At 54.5% G+C, this 20,704-nt stretch overlaps 1 protein-coding gene across 1 annotated transcript in view; it reads left to right on the forward strand.

The window, feature by feature from the left end:
* Nucleotides 1-1,556: 1,556 nt before the first annotated feature.
* The window catches only part of LOC118660320 (kinesin-like protein KIF6), a 40,934-nt gene continuing 21,786 nt past the window's right edge, over nt 1,557-20,704 (forward strand). The window contains exon 1 of the mRNA XM_036317570.1: nt 1,557-1,602. The gene's annotated coding sequence lies outside the window, so the exon portion shown is untranslated. The remainder of the gene's footprint in view (nt 1,603-20,704) is intronic.

Genomic DNA, 20,704 nt, shown 5'->3' on the forward strand with positions numbered 1-20,704 from the left:
CTGAGGGGTAGAGGGCCCTCACTGCCGACGAGAGAGGATCCTTTCTCTGCTCTTCCAGGCAACTGACCGGCCAGAGTCTGAGAGGACAAGGAAGCAGGTGTGAACGCCACCTCAGTAATTCCTTATGCAACATCATCAGTGGGACAGCGGGACACATACCAGTGGGCGGGGAAGTGGCCATTTCATTCTGTAGAAGGCATTCCTAAAGGTGGTGGGAAGCTAAACCGAATGACCTCTGACCCAGTCATGACGTTCTAGGCGTGCCCGAGAGCTGTGAGCGGCAAGGCCTCCTGTGACCGCTTCATTGACTGCAGTTCAGCCGCAGCCTCTGAGGGGTCGAATGCACTTTGTGTCAAGAAAGAAATACATGAGACAAGGGAGCGACGAGGTTCCCAGGCTCCCTTGGAGTCCCCCAGCGGCCTGACCACACCTCCCAATGGGACAGGCACTGCAGACAGACTGACATTTTAACTGGTGTGCTGAGCCCTCGCACAGAAGCCTCGGGGCTGTGGCTTCCCCCTCCCTCGGGCACAGACTCCTAGAGCTTTAGAGGCGGAGGGAACCTGCGGGCCTGTTGTCCCAAGCCTTGCCCAGGGCAGGCCTTCTTCACGCCAACCACCCAGCACGGTCACCCAGCTTCGCCTGAGCAGGAAGAGGCTTGGCCAGCAGGTTAGTCCGTTTTGAAACCACTTAGTCGGTGTTGAGACAGCCCTCTTGATGAGCTGTTTCTTCCTCGTATGGAGCCCACGTCTGCCTTCAGCCAGCGTGACTTTTGCCCTCAGCAGTCGGACAAAAACCAATGTTTTCTCATCCCCTTGACAATGTTTAGATTTTCTAAGACAGCAGTTATCTCCACGCCTCCTCTCCCTCCAAGTACTTTCCTCCCCATCCAAATGCCTCGGTCACCTCAGACAGTTCCCATCCGGCACCGTTTCAGTCCCCTCTCCATCCCAGTTACCATCTTCTAAATAGCTTCTGTTTTACTAACGTTCCTTATAAAGAGTTGCTCCTAGAACAAATACCAACTGTGGTCTGATGACTGCTGTCACCTCCTTTGATCTACACACTATACTTTTATTAATACAACCTAGAATTATATGTGCTTCATACCAAATGGTCAACTGTTGTGTTTATCTTAAGATGTTGATTAACCAAAACTGCCATCTTTTTCTTCTGACCCAATTTCATATAGCTTAAAAGAATTAAGTGGATTTAAAACTGGCCCTGTAAGTTATTAAAACATCAAACCCTGCCTCCCCGTGTAAGAGATCAGAGCCCTAGCAAAGATGATCAGTGACAGACTAAGTAGTTGACCCCCAAAATGATTGGCCCCAAAGGTGAAATGTGAATTGGCAGTGATGTGCCAGGGCCCCAACCTTTGCGGCCTCTTCTTCCAACAAAATTCGGGCAGAGAAGGGCTCTTCTTGGAAGCTGCGCCTGCTTTTGTCTACCTTACTCTGCCTTTCTTTTCAGCTCTCCCCATGCTCCTGAGGCCATCTTCCTCCCACCCCCTGGGAACTCACTAGCGGATTTCCTTTGTGTCTCCGACAGGTCACCTGAAGGAAGCAATCACGCAGCGGCATCTGCAGCGAGCAGCTCTAGGTGAGTACGGAGTGGAGGCTGCGGGAGGAAGGCGAAGGCTACGCCAGCTCACCTGCCTGGAGCCCCACCCTCAGCTAGAACATAACCCACCCAAACCCTCAGGAAGCTGAGGGAAAGGAGGTCTGCTGTCAGTGCAGCTTCCTGCAGATGCCCCTCCTCCCAGGGACCAGTTTCCCCCACCTGTGTGCTTGCTCCCAGCGTCAGCACCAGACACCCCACCCTCCCAGCTGCTGCCTCATCCTCCTGGCCTTGTCCACCCCACACCCCAAACTAAATTCACCCCGCATCCCAGCCCCTCAGAGTCCTACTCTGAGCTTCCTAGAGCCACTGCTAACTAGTCCTACAGTGAGGACTGGTGGTTAAAGCAGCCTCCGTGCCCATCTCCTTCCATCCTCACCACCGTCCAAAAGGTAAGTGCACTTTCCGTGTGAAGGCGGTCCAACGACTTCCCAAGGTCACAGGGCTTCTCAGTGTGAAACTCGAACCCGGACCCAGTTCTCTGAGCCTGCACTTGGTGCTTTTAGCCCCACGCTGCTTTTGCCCACAACCGTGGCATACGCACTTCTGCACATTGATAATGCGAACATTAAACAAGCACCGTGACATTCTAACTTGAAGGCCTTTGGCGCCTTTTAAGCAGCGACATCTGCAGAAAATGCTCCCTTCTGACCTGTGCCCCGAGGAAGTGTGCTGGGAGAGGCTGATGGGCAGGCACCTGGGCAGGGCCAGCGTGCTCTTCTGCAGCCTGGGACCAAGCACACATGCAGCTTCAGTTAAATATGCAACGTGTTTATTCCAAACCAAGAGCTTGTCCAGGGTGGCCTGGCCCTGGAGTGGCCCGGACCTGAGAAATCCAACAGCGGGGACTCCTAGCGGAGGATAGCGGGCAGCCCAGGATCACGAGGATGACCCCTGTGACCTAGGAACTTGATCATTAGGAAGGCTGGTTGTTTGGTTTCAGTAATAATAATGATCGTTTCAACAACTGCTGATTACATCAGAAATAAAGAGCAGCGAGGCCCGGGACACACCGGCCAGAGCTTGGCCCCAGGACTGAGGGCAGGTCAGCCTGCCAGGCCTGCCTCCTGTATGTGCCTCTGAGGGTGATGGTTAGCGGGGCTGGGTGACTGTCGTGAGCTGAGCGGCGCCCTGTGGAGGAGACTGACTGGTGAAGGGAGGCCAGGTCCAGGGACGTCAGAGAGCACCGCAGACACGCGCGTGCTACCCTTTCAAGAACTTGGGAACCGTGTTAAACACAGCTGGCGTTAAAAGTTAATTATATACAATTAAGTAAATTACATTGAAAAAAACAAAGGTAACAAATACAGTGGGGCCTTGACTTACGAGTGTCCCGACTAACGAGTTTTTCGAGATAGGAGCCATCTCTCTCGGCCGATTTTTTGCTTTGAGTTGCGAGCTAAAATTCGGGTTACGAGCCAGCTTCAGATACCCCACCACTAGTTGGCACAGTGAACACCACAGTGAATGCCACATCAGCCCAGCATCACATGTCTCACTCGTTCACTTTTTGATTTGACATACGAGTAATTTGAGTTACGAGCTCCGTCACGGAACGAATTAAACTCGTAAGTCAAGTCCCCACTGTACTCAAAATCCACCCCTTCCTGAATCATTTACCACATTTTACTGTCATCTCTGCACCCGAGGTCATTGATATCGCGGGGTCTGTCTCATGGAGATGGATTTGATGGTGGGGCTCCCTGTGTGTCTCCTTAGGCCACGATCAGGACGTGGCCCACGCAGCTTGAGGTCAGCATGGTGGGAGCGTTTACACAAAGGAACTGACACATGTTATAAATGGAGCCCGTTGTTACACATCTACCATCACACCACTGGCACGGACAAGTGTCTGTTGAGAGGCCAGCTTCTGCACATGTATGTGTGTGTGTGTGCATGTGCTCTCATGATGACTTCTACCCGCTTCCTGGCTGAAATTCCATGATGGCCCTCCTTCATGGCCTGCCTTCCACGGAACCCTGTCCTTTATAAAGTCAGTGGGCAAGGAAACCAAGGGAGACAGAGCAGAGCAGGCAAGCAACCCCCCGATGTGACAGCCAGGGTCCGAGGGGGTCTCTGGGAGACACATCAATGGCCAGTTCTAAGAATGTCATGTACAAGCAAAAGTTACTGGTGGACTTAGTGCGGGACCCACTCCCACCCACTGCTTCAGGAAACAATGAAACAATGTTCTTTTTAAATTAAGCAGCATTTGGGAATGATTCTACTTGAACTAGATTCAGCTAGCGCCTGAATTCCGTGTGCTCCCCCCACTTTGAGGTCCTGGCTACGATGGCGCAGTATTGTCATCATGCAGATGACACAATCAGCAGGCCTTCTCAGTTCTTCACCACGAGCCAGGCATGACTCTGTGCTCTTTGCCTGTGTTTCCTCCTGTGATGCTTCTAAAACACCCATGAGCAGATACGACTGTTGCCCTGGCTTTACCGTCAAAGCTCAAAGGGGTTACGCGCACGTGCTTAATGTCTCTCAGTTAAGGATGCAAACACGACAGCGCAGCTCCAGACCCCACGCTCCCACCCCCACACTGCACTGCCCTCACCCTTGCCAGGCGGGCATCGCGGGTCCACAGAGGACAGAGGTCCGATGCCTGCCCTAGCCAGCGGGAGCGGCCACATGCATAGAGAAAACTCTATCTAATTTCAGATTTAGACACACATGTATTGTGCCATTGTGTCCTCTTCCCACTGCAGTCCCCGGAGCCGTTCAACCGTGACCTGCCCCCGGTCGCCACGGCGGCCTTGTCCTCCAGCCCCACACACCTCTGCGAGAGCACCAGCCCTGTTTTGTAATTATCCGTTTCCATAGCTATTCTCCACGCTAAAACGTGGGCTCCCAGAAAGTCGGATGAGTCTCTGTACCCCTAGCAGCCAGCACGCGCAATAAATAGGCCCAATCAGTGCTTCCCCAGATGGCTTCCAGACCCACACATCTTGCAAAAGCATAATGAGACATTGGAACATAAAATAAAATAAGTCCATTAAAAGCAGTGGAAGGAGTAAGTGCTTTTGGACCCCACAGCTGAGCAGATTATAACACACAGGCGATAAATCCCTCTCTCCCTTATCTAGCCGCGAGGCAGAGAGAGAAGCGCCCTGAGAGCCAGTTTCTTTCCTGACAACAGGAAGCACGCTCACTAATTTACCCGCAAAAATAGAATCTCTCCCTGGAACCAAACACAGCCAGGACGTGTGGCGCAGACCCTTGTGTGAAGGACAGAGTGGCTTCGTGAGCGACGTCTCCCACTGCAGCCCTACAAAACGCACGAAAGGCTGGTCAAGCAGAGTTCTTAGACCGACCGCCGTAACAGCGCGAGCGGACACTGCAGCTCAGCTCAGGAAAGCGTGGGTGCGCGGCCGAGGTCCTGCGCCAGGCACCTGCTCTCAGCGGCCCACAGAGCAGGATGGGGCGGGGCCAGCCCCGAGCGCCGGCTCCTCCGTGTCTGTCCTGAGCAGCATCTGGCCAGGGACTGGCTCTCGCTCAGCTGCCCTCTAAGTCCTACCAAGTGCCTGTGACTAAAGTGTAGGAGACACAGGCCCTGCTGAGCGGCTGTACGATGTGTCAGGCGAGAGGGACTGGCCATCGGGCTTCGGGAGGGAACTCACCTGAGGATGTGGCCTGGAGGACACTGAGACCACGGCCTGGGCTGAGCTTAGAGAAGGGGCAGGACCAGAGCCCAAGTGGAGAGGGCAGGGAGGGGTTGTTGTGGGTGTGTGGGGGGTGTGTGACATGTGTATGATATGCATGATGTGTGTGGCCTGTGTCGTATGTGTAGTGTGTGCATAGTATGTGTGGTTATGTGTGTATGGTGTATATGTGTGTGGTGCATGTGGTATGTGTGCTGTGTGTGGTATGGGGGTATATGTGGTATGTGTGTGGCATGGGTGTGGTATGTGTGGGTATGTGTGGTGTATGTGCGTGTCGTGTGTTGTATGTTTATGTGGAGGGGGAGGAGGATGACTTTTTGGGGAGTGGATTTGAAGCAGGGGGGGTGCTGAAAGGGTGAGTTGAGGGGTTCAGCGAGGACCTTGGACCTGAGCCTTTACCTTTCGGCCAGCTGAGCCACTGAGCATTCGCCATCACGGAGGGCTGGGTCAGGGGCCGTTGGGAAAGAGAGAACCCCAGGCAGTCGCCGAGTTCCCATCACTGGCCAACTCCTGAGGAGTGACAAATCCGTCTTCCGCCCTGACCACCGCCCCAGCCTGCCCCTGCCCCTGCCCCACTGTTCCCTGGGCTGCTCCCTGGGCACACACACTCCCAGTGCAGCCAGGAGGGCCTGGCCAGCTCTCAGTGAGTCTGCTGCTGCGTACACACAGGTCTGAGGCTGCCCCGAGAGTCCCACACTGGCCACACGCCTGCCCGCCTGACCCTGAGAAGCTCAGCCCTCATTGGATGACACCTCACCTGTCTCCACAGTTATCCCTGCCCCAACTTCTATGAAAGCATGACCTGCTGGAACATTCCGTCGCCTCTGTTACAGGCATGTCACAGGAGATAGCAACAATAATGACGAAGATGAATTAATGACAAGGCAAGCTCCACAAGCAGGCCACTGGCAGGTTCCAAATGGCGTCGGAGGTTCCCCCACAAACACTAGCGTCCCCCCACCCCACCCTGGGGGGGAAAGCAACCCCCAGGCCAGTCCCCTGTGGCCGCAGTGCACCAGGGGTTGTTCCCTGTCCCTGAAAACAGGGCAGCCACTGCCCATCCCCAGCGGGGCCTTGGGAGCCTGGGGAGGCCCTGAAGCCCAGGGCTCCCTATTTCACTTCATTGTTCAGCTGAGTGTCTACAAATAGCTCATTTCCCCCAAACAGAATTCCTGCAGTGCCCTCTAGTGGCGACCCTGCTGTCTCAGAACAGAGGCTTCTGCGGCCGCCACTTTCTCCCACTCCGTGTAAAATCGTTTAAGATTGCCTGCACTGCTCTTTGGAATTCTGCACCTGATGTAACAAATTTAAGAGAAAGCAAAAGGCCAGACTGTCATCCGTTTACTCACCAGGCTCCCTGAGCCCCTGCACAGCCCCAGGCTGAGTGTGAAGCAGGCATTCCCCATGGGCAGAGGAGCCGCTGGCTGCTGCAGAACTGGGGGGACCCCTGGCATCGCCCAGTGCGCAGTCCTCACAGCGGGCCCTGTGGGATCCTGGGGGCGGGGATAGACACTGTGCAAGTGGCAGGCCTCGGGAGTTTCACCCGCCCTGATTCAACCAAAGCTGTTAGCATGTCTTGGTCCCTTCAGACGAAGGCATAGATAGGACGTTTCCAAAGGCAGGTCGTCCTGGCTTCCCTTCCCAGAGCTGTTTCTTCTGGAATTTACCACATTGTATGGTAACTGTTAGTCTCTTCTGCGTCTCCCCAACACCACGCACAGTGATTGGCACACAGTAGGTCCTCCATCAATGTTTGTTGAATAAATCAGTGATATCTCAGGATCAAATTTTTGCCTTAACGACGTACCAGACACCAGCTAAGGGGCTCTGGGCCCAGGTTCCAACATCTGTGAAATGGGGTGGTTGGGCCAAATGAGAGTCTGTGCCCAGCGCAGTCTCTGGGCCTTAGCTGGCACCTGCTGATGGCTTGTAGAGTGAACAAAGGAATCGAGCTCTCCCCAGCCCTCAGGGCACGCAATTTACCTCCTTGTGAACTCAGGCTTCCTTAGGACATGCGGGAACACTCGCCCTTGGTGAGGAGACATGGAGGGCTTGGGTGTGTTGGCGGTGTTTTCATCTTCTCAGAAATGAACCGTCAAGATGCAGAATGTAAAGAAAGAAGCTGCCCCGAGGCTGAGAGGCCTCTCAGTTGGTCCCAAAGGACTTGGGTGGCTCAGTACAGCCGGTGATAAAGTCTCACCCCTGAGCCTATTCTAATCCCTGGCTCCTGTGAACATAGGACCAGCTCCGGTGATGCAAGGGCCCTGACCAAGACTCCAGGCTCAAGGCGGAGGCTGAGAGTGAGAAGGGTCCCCACCCCTGTCCCTGCCCAGCTTCCATCGCCCAGGCTCCGGGCTCTGGGTACTCCCAGTCTCCCCTCCAGCCAACCTGGAAAACGGAAGTGCTGTGGGCATCAGCACTGGGGCCAGGCGTGGGCAGCGGCTGTGCTTTAGTCGAAAGAACCCTCACCTGGGACTCAGGAGACCCCTGCTGGAGTCGCACCTCTACCATGTGCTAGTCCTGTGGCCTTGCTCCATTAATTGTCCTGAATGTCCGCTTCCTTCTCCATGTGAGAACATCTGCTCACTGGGCTGGCATGAGTGTCGAGCACTGTGTCCACGTGATGGAGCAGAACTGTCATGGTCTCAGACTCTGAGAGCCGGAACCACGCGAACCAGACAGCCAGGCACACAGAGCCCGGCCACAGAGCCCACTCCGGCGCTGGGCCACCAGCACCAACGGGCACAGCTGTGGGGGTCCCACTGTCCCCGCATCTGCTCACAGGCACTATTCATCCCTCTTCTGTGCACAAGTGCAGCCGGGCCCAGGACTCGGCCACTGATGATCCTGCCACCAGTTGCCGAGCCATTTTTCATCTCCCAAATGTGCCACGCCTGCTACTTTGAATGAATGAGGCATTTGACCAAAGTCCTGGTCGGCCTGCGCTGCCACAACAAATCACCACAGACCAGGTGGCTGGTAAACAGAGACTTATTTCTCACGGTGCCAGAGTCTGGGCGCGTGAGGTCGGGTGCCAGCCCCGGGTTCTGGTGAGAGCCCTCTCCTGGCTGGCAGGCTGCTGGCTTCTCATGGTGTCTTCACATGGAAAGGGGTGAGCACGCCTGCTGGGGTCCAACCCCAGCAGGTCCAGGGGTCCCCAAAGGTGTGGACAGAGTTGGCGAAGAAGGAATGACACAGAGACAGCGTTCAGTTGATCAACAGCCTAGCCAGGATCACTAGCCAAGTTCTGGTCAGGATCTCCAGCGAAGTTCTGGTTAGGATCTCCAGCCAGGTTCTGTGTCCATGTTCTCTTGCTAGGTTCTCCAGGTTCTCCAGCCAGGTTCTGTAGCCATGTTCCCTCGCTAGGCTCTGTCCAGGTTCTCCAGCCAGGTTCCGTCACCAGGTTCTAGTCAGGTTCTCTTGCCATGTTCTATTCAGGTTCTGTAGCCAGGTTCTGTCTCTAGATTCTTCAGCCAGGTTCAGTCACCAGGTTCTAGCCAGGTTCTCTTGCCATGTTCTATCCAGGTTCTGTAGCCAGGTTCTGTCTCTAGGTTCTCCAGCCAGGTTCTCTCTCTAGGTTCTGTCTCTAGGTTCTGTTGCCAGTTTCTGTCCAGGATCTTTTGCCATGTTCAATCTCTAGGTTCTGTCTCTAGGTTCTGTTTCCAGTTTCTGTCCAGGATCTTTTGCCATGTTCTCTCCAGCGAAGTTCTTCTGTCTCTAGGTTCTGTGTAGGTTCTGTGTCTAGGTTCTGTGTCTAGGTTCTGTGTTCTGTTGTCTTGTTACATCTGTATTTATACCAGTTGATTCCAATCCTATCAATCTCTATTCCAAAGGTTAGGGTGTTTCTTATCTCCATTCCAGGGAGTAAAGATTATGTAGCTTAAGCATGATTGTTCGTAGTTAAAGTGATTAATTACCCACCTTGGCACTTAGTTAAGGGGTTTTATTCCCTCCCTAACTTCAGGGGAAAATCCCTACCTGGGGAAATAACCTTTCTCAGAGAGGTGACCTTGGTTAAAACACACAGTGCCAAGAAGGTGAGCAAACATATTAAGAACAGTATGCCATATATGCCAGGTCCCTTGAAACAGCAAGGATGGACCGGCTCCCAGCACACGCCCTCTCGCCTCTTCTTATAATGGTGCTAGTCCCATTCATGACGGTTCTGCCCTCATGACCTAAGTTACCTCCTGAAGGCCACCTCCAAATACCATCACACTGGAGATTAAATTTTAATGTATGAATTTGGGGAGAGGGGACACAAAATCTCAGTTTATATCAAACATAGAAAACAAAACTCTAGTAGAATGTAGTCTTGTAGAATCTAGTCTAGTAGACTAACATTTATTATGGCCGGTCCCCTTTCCATCTGCATGTTCTCTCCCTTACACGTGATAAAAATCACCGCTTGTGCTTGGCAAATCTCAGCCCAGGGAAGGTCGCTGTGTTTCCGAGGACCGAGTCTGCTGTGTGTGTGATGAGCTTCCCATTTCTTCGAAGAAGTTGAGTTTGGAGTGACCTCCCAACAAGAAAGCAGGGCCATCTGTGCTCAGACACAAGCCATAGGTGCCGTGTTCCAAACAACCAGCAGGAAGCTTTGAGTCGGGAAACCACGAGGGAGCCGTTGTAAGGACCCAGGAGTCAGTGCAAGAGAGACATGTAGTCCGTCAGGGCAGAGGTGTGGGAAGGTGGCACCCAGGGAGCAGAGCAGTGAAGTTCCCATTCAGGAAGAAAAAGGAAAAGAGAAGTAGGGAAAAGTGAATGGTACAAAGTCTATGAACAACCATGTGGGGACGATTCTGGCAATATCTGGCAAAGCTGAAGCTATGCAAACCCCCACCCCTGCCGTGTCCATGCCCAGGAACGTGCCCCCAAAGAGGTGTCACGTATGTGCCCCAGGTGCTCATCGCAGCATTGCCCTCATCACAGCAAAAATAGGCAACGAGCCCAAGGTCCCCAGGACAGGGTGGAGAGATGAGCTATCGCTCTGATACAGTCACACCATGGAAAACTGTAGAGAGTTCAACATGAATAAACTAGATCTACATGGGACACTGGGAATGAATCTCAAAAACACAGTGGTGATTGAAAGAAAGAAAATTGCTGAAGACTATATACGGAATAATACCATTTATGCAAATCCCCAAATTTTCAATACTGCTTATTGGGGAGAGGAAATGGGAGCTTTGTAGATTTTGTTGTGAAAGACAACATAAATGCAGAAAGATGCACAAAACATACATGTACAGGGGTCCAGGCCAACAAATATTTACAAAGAGAACACTATTTTTCCTCCTCTCAGGTCAAGAGCTAGCTATGTCATGTTTAAGGGGCATCCTATCTAATAAAAGAGAAACATGGTAATGAGCCGTATGTCCGCTAACCTTCCCATTGGCTAATCAGGGCAATATGCAAATTAACTGCCAACCAAGATGGCGGCCGGCAGCCAGGCAGCTTGAAGAGAACCTGAGGCTTGCTTGCTTCAGTGACTGAGGAAACCAACGTTCCCCGCCTGCCGCTGCTGGCCTCTAAGCTTGCAGTTTGAAACGTTGTTACAAATATAGAAGCTAAACAAAACCCCAGAAACCTGCTTTCAGCCAGCCGGGATCTCAGAGCTGGAGTTGATACAGTGTTTCGATTATAGAACCCAAACAAACCAGATACCTGCTTTCAGCAGCAGAGGCCTCAGAGCTGGAGTCAGAGCTAAAGCTGACCCAGAATAAAAGAAAAAAAGGAGCAGTTGGGAGCTTCAGTCACCCTCCAGCCTGAAAACAGCCCTCAGCCCCTCACCCAGACTGGCCAGGCACGCCAATGGGGACCCCCACCCTGAAGGGTGTGTGACCAGCTGCAAACAGCCATCATCCCCTCACCCAGGCTGGCCAGACACTTAGTGGGGACCACTACCTGATCCAGGACCCCCACCCTGATCCAGGACACCCTTCAGGGCAAACCAGCCGGTCCCCACCCATGCACCAGGCCTCTATCCTATATAGTAAAAGGGTAATATGCCTCCCAGCACTGGGATCAGTGGAGCCGTGAGGCCTCCCAGCACCAGGATCAGCGGAGCCTCAAGACCTCCCGGCACCGGGATCAGCGTGACAGGGGGCAGCGCCCAAACCCCCTGATCGCCCTGTGGCTCTGTGTGTGACAGGGGGCGGGGCCACAACCTCCCTATTCACCCTGCTCTGTTTGTGACAGGGGAAGGCGCCCCAACCCCCTGATCACCCTGCGGCTCTGTGTGTGACAGGGTGTGGCGCCCCAACCCCCTGATCGGCCCTGCTGTGTGTGTGATAGGGTGCAGCACCCCAACCCCCTGATCGGCCCTGCTCTGTGTGTGACAGGGGGCGGTGCCCCAACTCTCCTATCGGCCCTACTCTGTGAGTGACAGGGGGGAGCTCCCCAACCCCCTGTTGGGCCCTGCTCTGTGTGTGACAGGGGGGAGCTCCCCAACCCCCTGATGGGCCCTGCTCTGTGCGTGACAAGGAGCAGTGCCCCAACCCCCTGATGGGCCCTGCTCTGTGCGTGACAGGGTGGCGCCGCAACCTCCCCATCGACCCTGCCTTGAGTGTGACAGGGCAGTGCCCCAACCCCCCAATCGGCCCTACCCTGAGCGTGACTGAGGGTGGCATCACAACCTCCCGATCCGCCCTGCTCTGTGCATGACAGGGGGCGGCGCCCCACCTCCCCAATCAGCCCTGCTCTGAGCCCGACCAGGTGCTGCACCTACGGATTGGGCCTGCCCTCTGCCACCTGGGAGCAGGCCTAAATTAGCAGGTCATTATCTCCCGAGGGGTCCCAGACTGCGAGAGGGCACAGGCCGGGCTGAGGGGCCCCCTCCTCCCCCCGGAGTGCACAAATTTTTGTGCACCGGGCCTCTAGTCTATATATATAAAAGGCTAATATGCTAAGTGTCCGACCTACTGACCAGTCGCTATGATGTGCACTGACCACCAGGGGGCAGGTGCTCAATGCAGGAACTGCTGAGCTTTGGTGACTTGGCAGTGGAGGTTCTCGGGTGACACACCCTGAAACCAGAGAGGAGGGAGCCCAATTCCTCATGGGGCCATGTGATTCCACCTCCGGCCATGGGTTATGTTGTTGCTGGGGCACTGTTGGCCCCCAATCTGGTTTACTGCACACTTGCATTTGCATTCCACACCCTGTATGATAGCAACTTTGCAGAGAGCCCTCTCGCACTCTAGGACTCCTCAGGGGATATCAGAGAGCCGGTTTCAGCCAGATCCCCGCAGGCCAGCCCAAGGGACCCCACCTGCCGGAGGGACCCCGCTCACTCCACAGATGCCTCTGAGCCACGGCACCACCCCAGGTGCGGCAGGCCAGGGAGGGACCAAGGGAGGTTAGCTCCAGGGCATGTCAGCCTGTCTTGTCCAGTCCCACACCGCCGACCACCTTCTAATTAATTTCCTTTCAATGTGCACAAATCCGTGCACCAGGTCACTAGTTAAAGTATAGAGTGAGAATCTGAGTGCAGTTGGGCTGTTTCAGGGGCAGAGGAGAGTGACTGGGGAGGGCGTTGCAGAGGCTCCTGCAAGCTCTGCAACGCTCAAGTTCAGAAACAAAAATTGAAGCAACTGTGGCAGCTAGATTATTCAAAACATGGAGGTGGTGCCTGCGTGTTATTTATATAATTCTCTGAACGTTTTTGTCTTTAAACTGGTTTATAATAATTTCCAGAACTCTACAAAAAATTCGATTCTCAGAGTTCCGAGATCAAATGAAATGACCGTGTCAGCAGAATTGTTGTGATAATAGAGGTAGTAAAAAACGAATCCCAATTTGATTCTGATTAACCTTCATTTTCCCCACTGCCACTTACGTGAGGATCACTTTGCTTAAAGATGAAAACAAATTCACTTCTCATTTCTCCTCCGGGCACAGTGTCCCTGTTAGGCACTCGGCAGCTAAAGCCTGTGTGCCTGGCACTCCGCCGCACTGGAACGTGCTTGGAAGGCCACCTTTTCCTCACCCTGTCCCTGTCTCTTTAATCCTCACCATCAGAGAGTTCTTCTTCTGTCCCTGGGTGGAAATTGGGCTTCCCAGACTCACTGGTCATTCATTGTAATTACAAACAAAACCAACAACAGAAAAACATCAGTCATTTTACGTTATAACTATAGTCTCAATAATTCAAATTTCGTTCAAAGATAAGACTTTTTTTCCTTCCCCAACTAAGGCAACCTGCCAGGAAGGTGGGGTCCAAGGTCAGCTCCTGTCTCCCTAACTCACGTTCTCCCAGTCTGCTGAGCTCAGTGTCCCAGGAGCGGAGAGAAGAGGGGAGAACGGGCAGCTGACTGCAGCAGCTGGAGCAGGCTCTGTGCTTTCTGGGTCCCTGGGGGTCCCTCATCTGAAGGTTCCTCACCTGGGGAAGCCACCTAATTTGAACAGATGTTCACCCACTTTGAACCTATATGGGTGAGGGTCCAAACAGGAAGCAGATGGCAGCAGTCAAATCAGGTGTTGTGAAGAGAGTTGAATAAAGGTTTATTGACAAAGCTGAGAGCACAGTGTAGGGAGACTGCTGCACCCCAGAGATGGTAACAGCAGCAAGGCAGTGAGCAGAGCAGTGAGTGGGCGCCGGGACCTGATGAGGGAAAGGGCTGTGCAGGGCGTCTCTAGCCGTCTGAGAACCATGACCTTTAAGCAGTGCATCCCTCTCAGGGCACCTGCAGAGATGATTGGGGGTGGGGGGGGGGGGAAGAGCCACCTCAGCCTCTTTCTCCTCCCACCCTCCAGTCACTTCAGTCACTTGCCCATGTTCCCCACTGGCTGAGCCCGGCCAGAGGCGGGTGGAGGGCGGGTAGGAAGGCCAGTGTTCTACCAGCCAGCCTCCTGGGACCAGTCCTAGTTGCTGGAGCGTGGAAGAGGGAGGAGGGTGGATTGGAGAAGCAAATGGAGTGGGTCCAACGCACAGCCCCAGCGCCTGTGGTCCACGGCCAGGCCCCTTCCTGCTGAGGCCCCGTGTCCCCTCCAGGAGGACCTGTTAAAGGGGATCTGAGTCTTCAGTGAAAGGCGGGAGAGTCTGATGGCTGCAGCAGCTCACACCGGCTCATGAGGGCTTCCGTACACAGCTCTTGCCGCTCCAAGTCAGGCGCGTCACGCTGGCAGCCTCAAATCGGCCGTGATGGGAGTGTGTCCACCACAAAGGTTGGCAGCACGACAAGTCAGGGTGTGTGTCTGCTCGTTTATTTGTTTGTTTTCTAAGAGCTGGTGGTTAAACATGTGCCGGCCCAGTGAGGTGACCCCACCCTGACTCTCCCCAGCTGTAGCCCAGGCCGGGTCACAGGGACACAGCGGCAGCTCTTTGCTCTTGCTCCTAGCACATCATCAGCCCACATCCTACTCCCTGGAGCAGCAGTGTTCAACCATTTCCACCTCCTGGCACACACAACTAATTATTACAATTCTGTAAACACCAAAAAATACATTTTTTGCTGATCTGACAAAAATAGGTATAATTTTAATTCACTCACATCAGATGGCTATTGTTGTGTTGGCAAGTGTCATTTTTTAATTTAACAATCTAAAGGAAAAGAGATCAGTGCCCCTGACTAAATAGTCAGGTGTTGCATGTTTTAAAAATTCTTGCTGCACACGGTTGAAAATCCCTGCTCTAGAGTTCCTGAGTGGGAATCAGACACCAGCCCACTGTGCGTGCACACGCGCACACACACACACGCACACACACACACACACACACACACACACACTCCCGAGGACGCTGATCGAGCTTTCTGAGTGGTCTCCTTCGAGCCCCGAGACTACTTTTGTGGGAGGAAGGACTGCCACACACGTCGCCCCACGAAGAAGATAAGTGGGCGTAAGGCAGGCGCTCGCTCTCTTTAAAGAAATTCTCTTCAAAAACTTCTCTCGGCCCTTTCCAGCGTGGACATGGGTATTTTGCTTGTCTGCGGCCTCTTGCCGTCTTACTTGGAAGATGTGCAACCCCACTGCGCGCTGTCTCAGAACTTCGGACTGTATGTGATACATTTTTGCCAAGTGAGCATATTGACTGAACAAATTGCCTAATTGCAGATACGTTTTCCAAACGTGGGAGGACACAGTTGTATCAAGGATCCTCAACCCAATTCCTAAAAGCCCTGACATTCTCTTGTAAGCCAGTCAGGACGATCACCCAGCCCCATCAGCCATCATCGTCAGAGGCACGTGTGGGAGGCAGGGCTGCTCACTCCCACAGGCACCACAGAAACTGTCCCCTGAGAGGCTGTGTGTCCTGAGAACACTACCGACTGGCTGCGTCCCATGTGACAGATGTGACTGGGTTTGGGGGGTGCCAGGGTTCCTGCTCACCTCTCTCTGAAAAGCCACGGGGACTGGGCCCTGTGGTCACCACTGGTCAGTGAGGCTGAAGTAACAGAAGGTAGAATCTCGAGGGACTCAGACTCAGTTCAGATGCCAGCACGCCTCCGTGTGTGTGTGTGTGTGTGTGTGTGTGTGTGTGTGTGTGGTGAGGAGGCCACGGTAGGCTGGAAAGCAGGTGGGGGGGGGCCTCAGCACAGACTGGCCTCTGGGGGCCAGAAGCCTCGGAGAGCGTCTCTAAGCCGCTGCCACCAGAGAAATGCTGACTAGAAGCCAAAAGATGGGTCTGGGGTTCAAGCAGAAATGACGGCAAAGAGACAGGAGAGAGTGAGAGCTTTGGGAGAAACCTCGGTGAGGCTGCAGCGAGTAGCCGGCCTCTGTGTGGTCCGCAGCCTCCACAGGGACAGATGGGGAGGGGGAGGAGCAGATGCTGGAGAGAGGCCACTCCTGGGCCCATGACCTTGGGCAGAGCGGCCCAGAGCCAACGCAGGGGGGTTACTCAGGTGGGGAGAGACGGTGGTGGCTGCTGTTGAGGGTGCCTGGGCCTGTGTTTTGCTCTGAGCCGCATACCTGATGATTCTGATGGTACGGAAGCAAGGGGGGTCCCCTCTCGGAGGGAGCGCCTGAGGTTGCGGCGGTGAGTGTGCCAGGGCAGCGATCAGCCACAGCGTGTCTGCAGGGCGTCCATCACCCGCGAGTCCCGCCGGCCACGGGCAGCTGTGCTGTTCCGCAGAATCAACACCAGGATGGATGGCGGCACTGAGCGCCCGTTAGCATGCGATCACTTCAGCTGACAATAAATTTGAGCCATTAACCAGGAAATGGGCTGATTGGGAAGCCAGACTCTTTGCCGCTGAGCCGCTGCCCACTGTGGTAACTGAGCCACTGACACCATTCATCTCCGCAAGAACAGACACGTGGACTTCTCGGACAAGGTGGGCTGAGTGAGCCACAGTCTATGAGACAGCGGAGCCCGGGAGGCCCAGAGAGGGTGCCCAGTGCGTGAATCACTCGGTGGAGAGCGGAGGCGACCAGCTGATGCCGCCCCGGCTCCCAGGTCCCCTCTCCCACAGGAGAGCCACGTACTCCCGCCTGCTCCCATGCCGGGCACTGGGCAGAGGAGGGCCATGTTGGGCCTGTGGCCTTTGCTCTGTGGAAACCCACCGGCCCCTCCCCTCCGGCGCCGGGTTGAAATGTCAGTGTTGTGCCTCCTTTGGACACCTCGCCTCGCCTGCAGGCACGGAGGGAGCAGGCCGTCTCTGGGCACGGGGGGGCTGAGCCTGGGGGGCGGGCTCCAGCAGGCGCGCTGCAAATGCCAGGGGCCAGGGTGCAGCGGGGCTTTGTTGGTAAAGGGCAGGCTTCACGGTCCGGCACGTGGGAAGAAACGGAGGCTTTGTCTCAGCCCCGGCCCCAGATCTGAAAGGCTTTCGCGGGAAAGAGCATCACCTTCAAATACCAAGGACAAGTCAATATCGGCTTCAATGCTCTGCCTGGGCTTCCTTCATCATCGGAATCGCGTACGGAGGAAAAGGCAGCGGCTTTGAAGTGGGATGGAGCCGGGGCCTGAGCTCGGCTCCGCTCAGCAGTGGTGTGATCCTGGGCAGGTTCCTCCCCCGTCAGGACTCCGCTTCCCCTCCTGCAGCGGGGCTGCGAGGATTAGATGAGATACGACACGGGCAGCCCCGACCCACGGAGCAGCCGCACCGTGGGCATCAGCGTTCAGGTTGACCAGCACCCACCAGGGCCACGTGCGGGCAGCTCCAGCCCACAGACAGGTGCCTCTCCTGCTGCAAACCCTGGGGCCCCTTGTCTCCACAGGGGCTCCCAAAGCCTGGCCGGTGGACAGGGCAACGGGCGTGCCAGCTCCGACGCCACCTGCTAGGCCTTGGCATTCTTGCTCTCTCCTGCCTGAAGTGCTTGCATTGAAACAGGGCTCAGAGGCTGCGCGGCGTTTCTTAACAAGGGGTGAGCGTCAGAGCTCGCCAGGGAAAGAATATCAAACAAGATTAAGTCACCATTGTTATTTCACATTTACTAATTCCTTTGCTGTTGCTTAAACTTGATCCGTTCGTTTTTCCTTTCAGAGTAGCATAATCTGATCATTCACTCCCGTGTTGTTCATCCGGATTTTTAAGATTCTAGAGTCTCTCACATGACAATTTATTTTAGATTTTTGTTGACTCAATAAGAGCACATGTTATTATCTTTGTAGGAGATTTCTACTGATGGCACTAAATCAACCTTATTGACGATACCATCCCTCTCTGTATATAATTATTGATTAGCTAATTTAAATGATGTGACAAAGGCCCAACGGTAATGTGCCCATCAATTCTTCCTTGCTTGTCTTGGGTTTTACTTATTTAGCTACTATAGTGTTTACCAAACAAATGCTTCTGGCTATAAATACTCTGATTTTAAAAAAGGAAAAAAAGAATTCACTGGGGGACCTACCAGCAAACCCTAACTCAGTAGGTCGGGAGTGGGCCCAGCTGTCGATGCTGCTGCGAGCTCCTCCGGTGATTCTCATGTGCACCCCAGGGAGAGCCTGGGCCACCGAAATGCGGTTCTGCACGTTTAAGAAGCTAAATAACTGCACAGGAGAGTTTGGGGGTGGGGGATGTGGGTGTGTGAGTGTGTGTGTGTATGTGTGTGTGTGTGAGAGTGTGTGAGTGCATTGCGTGTGACTGTGTGAGTGTGTGTGTGAGTGTGTGTGAGTGCATGTGTGTGTGACTGTGTGAGTGTGTGTGTGTGAGTGCATGTGTGTGTGACTGTGTGTGTGACTGTGTGTGTGAGTGCATGTGAGTGCATGTGTGTGTGAGTGCATGTGTGTGTGTATGTGAGTGTGTGTGTGCACGTGTGTGTGAGCGTGTGTGTGTGTGTGAGTGTGTGTGTTAGTGTGTTAGTGTGTGTTAGTGTGTGTGTTAGTGTGTGTGAGTGTGTGTGTGCGTGTGTGAGAGTGTGTGTGTGTTAGTGTGTGTGAGTGTGTTAGTGTGTGTGTGTGTGAGTGTGTGTGTGTGAGTGTGTGTGTGTTAGTGTGTGTGTTAGTGTGTGTGAGTGTGTGTGTGTGAGTGTGTGTGTGAGTGTGTGTGTGTTAGTGTGTGTGTATGTGTGTGTGTGAGTGTGTGTGTGTGTGTGAGCGTGTGTGTGTTAGTGTGTGTGAGAGTGTGTGAGTGTGTGTGTGTGTGAGTGTGTGTGTGAGTGTGTGTGAGCGTGTGTGTGAGCGTGTGTGAGTGTATGTGTGTGAGTGTGAGTGTGTGTGAGTGTGTGTGTGTTAGTGTGTGTGAGCGTGTGTGTGTGTGTTAGTGAGTGTGTGAGTGCACGTGTGAGTGTGTGTGTTAGTGTGTGTGAGTGTGTGTGTGTGTGTGTGGAGGAGTTCGAGTGCAATCATGCCAGGGAGGAGGGGCACACAGGAGTCTGGCCTTCCCAGCAAGGGCCCCTGTCCTCCTCGTGCTGCTAGTTCCCAAAGACCTGACACTTCAGAGCAGGGACCGTGTGCGCCCTGTTTGAAGCTTCCGTCACTGTCTGACAGCCCAGGGCTTCCTCCGTGTGTGGCATTCAGATCCACCGCCGCTGGCATGAAACCCTCCCTCCTCGCTTCTGTGTTGCTTTGGAGCCGGCTGCCCTACGGAGTCACAGTGTGACCCGAAGGCCACTCGGGGCTGTGACCTCCCATGCCCTGTCCCAGCCAGACCCTGTGCCTGAGAGGAGGGCTCCCTGTGCCTCCTGTCAGGTGACTGGAGGGCCTGTCCCTGGCCACAGTCCCAGTGGGCATGGAGACACACAAAGCCCAATGCCCTTGGTGACTCCCCCTCCGCTGCTCAGCGCTTTTGTTCACTTCCTTTGAGTTCCCAGCCCCTGTTTGTCTGCAGAAAGGACGGTGAGCCAAGCTCAGGAAGCAGCAGGCCCAGCCAGGGGCTGTCTCCTGGTGGGTTACAAAGCATTTCACTAAGCAAACATCACCTTTGGCAAGAGGCCCCTTTGGTTGTCATGACAACGCGGATAGCTTGTGTCTTGGGGGTATACCGTGCCCTCTTTCTGGCTGCCCAAGGTCCCATGCCCCAGCTCTCTCTCCCAGATCCTTTCAACAGCCCTCGGCATCCTGGCGCCACCTCACATTAACGATTCTTCACTTTGGAGCAGCTTTGTCTTGCTCAGCAAAGAAACCGCTTGGCTTAGATATCAAAGGACTAGATCAAGCTATTCCTCTACTCAAAACCCTCCAGCCTCTGGCCTCTCTCAGAGCCGGCGTCCTTCCCATGACCTACAAGGTGCTTTGTGACTGGGCCTCCTCCCTGGCCTCCGCTCCCACCACTCTCCCTCTCCCTGTGTGCGCACATGCAGTGTGTGGGGTGGCAGAGAACGGGGAATGGGAAGAGGAGCTTTAGGGATCTCTCTGGAGCCCCAAAATCATGGCAGGTAGGAGGGGGTACACTCCAGACATGCTGGCCTTCCCACCGTTCTCCAGATGCACCAGCAGACACACCTCAGGCTCTTTGCACTCGCTCCTTTCTCTCTCCTCTGAATTCCGCACGCCCTTCTCTCTCTTCATGCAGGTCCCTGCTCAAATGCCCCTCCTCAGAGAGGCCCCCTGCCTCCCGCCTCACGTGGCTGCCCTCCAGCTTTCTCCCCCCCCCCCCCCCCCCCCCCGCGGCAGCTCTCAGCCCCTGGCGTTCCATAGAGACACGGTTTCTGAGGGTCTATCTGCCTTCCCAGGAGACGGCCCTGGCACAGGAGCGGGCCCGTATCCACACGCATCAACGTTTGTGACGGGAGTGAGTGAGTGACTAGTCCTGGAGTCAGGGCCTGGCTCTGCTGCATGGCAGCTTGATGGCATTGAGCAAGCCACCTGTCACCCTGAGCCTCTGTCTCCTTGTCTGGAAAACGGAGGGGATGAGACCTGCCCGGAGTGATGAGAATGAGTGAGGTGGCACAGTGAGTGGGCCGAGGGCATGCCCCACACGGGGTGGCTGACATGGTCTCCTTTCTCGTTCAGCTGCGTTCCGGATGCTCTCCTTGCCCTGGGCTCCCGGACACCCTCAGGCTTCCAGGGCACCTGTAACACCCATCTACCAGGG

This window comes from Myotis myotis, unplaced genomic scaffold, assembly GCF_014108235.1.
Source record: "Myotis myotis isolate mMyoMyo1 unplaced genomic scaffold, mMyoMyo1.p scaffold_m19_p_7, whole genome shotgun sequence".
Classification (NCBI taxonomy): domain Eukaryota; kingdom Metazoa; phylum Chordata; class Mammalia; order Chiroptera; family Vespertilionidae; genus Myotis; species Myotis myotis.